Source organism: Budorcas taxicolor, chromosome X (assembly GCF_023091745.1).
Source record: "Budorcas taxicolor isolate Tak-1 chromosome X, Takin1.1, whole genome shotgun sequence".
NCBI lineage: Eukaryota > Metazoa > Chordata > Mammalia > Artiodactyla > Bovidae > Budorcas > Budorcas taxicolor.
In genome coordinates, this window is record NC_068935.1 from 85,985,038 (window position 1) to 85,990,049 (window position 5,012).

Here is a 5,012-nt window from a genome sequence, read left to right on the forward strand (position 1 = left end):
TTCACCATTCCCTTCTCCAGTGGACCACATTCTGTCAGACCTCTCCACCATGACCCTCCTGTCTTGGGGGCCACACACGGCATGGCTTAGTTTCATTGAGTTAGACAAGGCTGTGCTCCGTGTGATCAGATTGGTTACAACTACTTTTTAAGGGAAGAACCCCTCCTCTGGACAACATGTGAAGGGAGCCAAGTTAAGTGGGAAAACTGTATGTCATTATTACATTATGCCAAGACACTGAAAGCCGGACTGGAGAAAGAGACTCCTGAGAATGCAGACCCTGCAGGAACAAGGGCATCAGGAAAGCCCAGGATGAAACCCTCAGCTAGGGAATAATAGGCAAAAGTCTCAAAGTCAACTGACTGAGGGAATCCTGGAGGTGGAAACTGATGAACCACAAGTTTCAACAACTTGCCCGGAGGCTAATCTATGCTTGCCTTTTCTGGTAAATATTCATACTGCAGAAGACTCTTGAGAGCCCCTTGGTCTACAAGGAGATCAGACCAGTGAATCCTAAAGGAAATCATCCCTGAATATTCATTGGAAGGACTGGTGATGGAGCTGAAGCTTCAGAGGCATGATGTGGACAGGATCAGGGGCAGGGTGGGCAAGATCAACGGCAGGATGTGGGTGGGCTCAGAGGCAAAAGTGGGTGAATTTGGGGCAGGGTTTGTATGAGGCACCACCAGAGAAGCCCACTTGGGTGGGATTGGGAGAAAGTGTGGCCTGAGTTCAGGGTGAAACCACCCTCCTCTTCATCTTTAGCACCTCACTTTCAATCTCTCCCCAGAGCCACAAGGCTCTTCTGTGATGTTTACAACCCACAGAGTAACAGGTACTGTAAGCAACTCCCGCCCCGAGCACTCAATGGACCCCAAGGTGAGACTTTTTCTTCTCTATCTCATGAGCTTTCAGTCCCAGCCCCCCTCCTCCCTACCTGACCACCTTCTTTGTCTGGTTCTCCGTGCTTGAATTGCCTCCTATTCCTTCTTCCCTCTGCCTGACTGCTTTCATACCTACTGACCAATCTCAGTGGGTCCCCTCCTCTCTTTCTGACCTCCCCTACACTCCCCCACCTTATTACTCAGTCATCTTCTAGTCTCACTTTTCTTTCTGTGTGGCTGCTGTTTATTGATAAGCTCCTTGCCTGACCACACCCCCCAACATTTCTCTTTCTGCCTGTCTCTCTCCTTCTGCCTGTCTAGCCTCCATTCCTCTGCTCCTCAGTATAATCATCCCCTGTTCCTCCTGTCTTCTTGCTGGCCCATCTGCTTTCTTCTCCCAGCCCCTGCCTGACATTCCACCCCAACCATCCCTGAAAGGACACCCTCAATTCCTCTCTTTTGAATTTCTGACTTCCCTTCATTTCTTTTTTATTCTTCCTGCCTCACTTCCCCAGTCATTCTCCCTGCTTCTCATCTCCAAAATCCCTCCTTCTTTGTTTGATCAGCCCTCATCCCTCCACACTCCTGACCCCATTCCTCACCTCCTTTATGTTTTACCAACCTCCATTCATCTACTGTGGTCCAGCTAGTAAAGAATCCACCCGCAATGCAAGAGACCTGGGTTCAATCCCTGGTTTGGGAAGATCCCCTGGAGAAGGGAAAGGCTACTTATTCCACTCTTCTGGCCTAGAAAATTCTGTGGGATCGCAAAGTGTTGGACATGACTGGGCGACTGTCACTCACGTTCATGTACTTCTCCCTGTCAGACCTCCCCTCCATCCCTCCTCTCTTTCCTGTTTGATCTCTTTCTATTCTTCCATCCATCCTACCCGATCACACTCTTTCCTACATCCCAGCTTAACTTCTTCCTCCATCCTCCATGCTTGATCATACCCCCTTTGACCCCTTCTTCTTTACCTAGTAATTACTGAATTCCTCTCTTCTTTCCTGCTAGTTCACTTCCCATCCCTCTCCTTCTGCCTGACTGCCCTCCAATCCCCCTCTTTCTCTCATTTTACCTGCCTGATCCCCCTCCATAGCCACCCCCTCCATACCTCATCATCATTCTTTCTGCCCACAGGTTCCAGATGATGAGGTGTGCAGTTGTCCACTAGTGCACAATGTCATTGAGGTCACTGATGATTTCTGTCATCTCTCCCAAAGGCCTTTGCAAACTCCACTATTGCTGGGAGAAGCTGAGGCGTGCTGAGGTGGACCTAGAGCATGTTCGTGCGGTTGGTTACAAGGCTGAGTGTGGCTGAGAGGCAGCATGGGATCCTAGAAGCCCCTTCTCACACTTACCCTCCACAGTTGCATGAGCTGGTTGAGCAGGCGCACAAGGTGTGCAAAGCCACGATGAATCGGACAGGGCTGCTGACCCTGATGCTTCACCAAGCAGTCCAGCATGATCCACTCAGCACTGACCGACGCTTCAGAGTAGACAGCTGAGCTCTGCTCAACTGAGGTCCTATGCCCAATACTTGGTGCAAGGGAGACACTACGAATTTCTCACACACCTATTCCTCTAACCATGTCTTTCTCAGGGCATCTCAAAGTTTCTCTGTGCTTCTCTGTTCCCCATTTAGTATCCTATCTCTACGCCTCCTTAAGGTGGACTGGTCTTTAAAATTTCCCCACTTCTGTCCTTTCTCTTATCCCCTGTCTCTCTCTTTCCTGAATCTGAGCAGGGCCAAAGGATCTGCCCTGTGCTCATCTCCCACTGGCCTGAGTTTTGTTTAGAAACTTGAGATTAGCAAGACATTTTAATATCTCCTGGTGGCCCCTAATCCAGTCTCTGTGCCCACAAACCCAATTCCAAACCTCCAATGGTGGTGGGGGACAGTGCAGCTTTACTTGGCTGGCAGGCCCATTTGCAGTTGGCTGAGAAGTGCTGCACACTCAGCTCAGTTTGTCCTTTTCTGTCAAGGGAGAGGTGAGGTTACAAAGTGGGTACCAGTGACCCTGAGTCCCCCCTCCCGGGCCATCAGGTCTGTCATTGTCACCTGATTAGTGCACTTTGACCAACTTCTGTATAATTGTTGGCATTCCCCGGGCCAGAGATGCTGGAAAAATGTTGCAATGGAGGGAAAAGGTGATGAGTCCATGTTGGGACACTGAGGAGAGTTCAAGGTTCAATGCAATCGGGCCCTTGCCCCTGCCCATCTTGTCCCACCCCTCAACATACCATGAGGTCCCAGCCCTTCCGTCAGCCTTGGCCCCTGTCAGTGCAGTCCTGGTCTATGCACATCCCCCCCCCCCAGCCCCCACCTCTGATCTTGTCTTGTTCTCCTATTCCCACTACCCTTCTCTGGGTCTACTCTTCCCAGCTGGCTCTGTCTACCTAATGCCTGTAGGGTTGCCAGAAGAGGATTGGGACCTCTGCTATATCTGCCTTTGCAAGGCCCTGCCAGGCCAGTGGAGGTGTATCCAGTAAGGCTGCCTGTGGGAACTCGTATGACTCAAATGAGAGACTTCAACCACTCTTCCTGTTCTTTTTATATTCACTAGACCCTCAGAGATTTTGTTGTTGTTGTTGTAATTTTCACTATTGTTTTTTCTGAATGGACTCAGATATTTCACCTAAATTTTTCAGGATGTTGCTCTAGACTTACACCTCGTATTCCACCATAACTAGTGTATCAGTTATCTAATGCACTACCTTGGAGAAGGAAATGGCAACCCACTCCAGTCTTCTTGCCTGGAGAATTCCATGGACAGAGGAGCTTGGCAGGTTGCAGTCCATGGAGTCACAAGAGTCGGGCATGACTTAGCGACTAAACCACCACCACCACCAATGCCCTACCTATCTGGTGCCATATCTCCTTTCTTTATTCCCAGTATTGTGTGTTTTTTTTTTTCTTTAACTTGATCATATTTTCCAGGAGCTAATCCATATAAATAATTATAAGATTAAATTTTAGTTTTAATTATACTCCCTATGTTTATATTTATGTAAACTTTCATTTTATTAATTGCCACTTTTTTTGTTTTGTTTCCTTTTTTGTGTTTGCTCCATTTTGTTCTTTCTTGAATTGAATTCCTAGCTTTATTAATTTTGTTTTCCAGTCTATTATAGTAGTAAAGCATTTGAAAATATACACTTTTTTCTAATGCAGCTGTATCTGATAAACTCTGGTCTGAAAAGTGCAAGTTCAGAATTGATTTCTCACTCTGATTCTACCTATTGAGGAATGTTTCTTAGTTTCTAACTGGTTAAGCAGTTTTGCTATCTTTCTTTTCTATATTTGTAATTATGCTTTTACTGTGATCAGAGAATATAGCTTGTTGAATCTGAACTCAAAATATTACTCAGGATTTTCTTTGTGGGCCAGATTACTCAAGTGAGTTTCATAAACTTTCATGGATGTAAGAAAATATATCTTCTGTTAGGTTCAGATTACTCATTAGGACTTTTCTGTCCCGTTTGACAGTTACTGCTTCTTTAGTCTGGAGAAGGCAATGGCAACCCACTCCGGTACTCTTGCCTGAAAACTCCCATGGACTGAGGAGCCTAGTAGGCTGCAGTCCATGGGGTCGCTACGAGTCAGACACAACTGAGCGACTTCACTTTCACTTTTCACTCTCATGCATTGGAGAAGGAAATGGCAACCCACTCCAGCATTCTTGCCTGGTAGGCTGCCGTCTATGGGGTCGCACAGAGTCGGACACGACTGAAGCGACTTAGCAGCAGCTTCTTTACTCTGACTTTTGTCTTTTTGTCTGCTCCAGCTGTTATGCTATCAAAAGATAGAATAAATGTTGTAATATTTTAAAACAAGTTTCTCTTTGCAGTTGTGTTTTTGGCAGGTAGAGGTGGAAAATCCTAAAGTACGTATCTTAGGCTGTTTTGCGCAATGCCCACTATGTGTTTTCTTTGTTTTGCTTGTTTAGTCCTTTTGACCTTGAATTTATTTTCCCAAGTACATCATCACTGCTTCTTTTATTTTGCAGCCACTAACCTGGTGTGTGGGTTTCCCAGGTGACTCAGTGGTAAAGAATCCACTCGCAGTGCAGGAGAGATGGGTTTGATCCCTGGGTTGGGAAGATTCCCTGGAGTAGGAAATGGCA

General features: G+C 46.8%; 1 pseudogene; it reads left to right on the plus strand.

Annotated features, from left to right (window-relative positions):
* Positions 1–555: 555 nt before the first annotated feature.
* On the plus strand, positions 556–2,393 carry LOC128069550 (CXXC-type zinc finger protein 1-like; annotated as a pseudogene).
* The last annotated feature ends 2,619 nt before the right edge of the window (positions 2,394–5,012 follow it).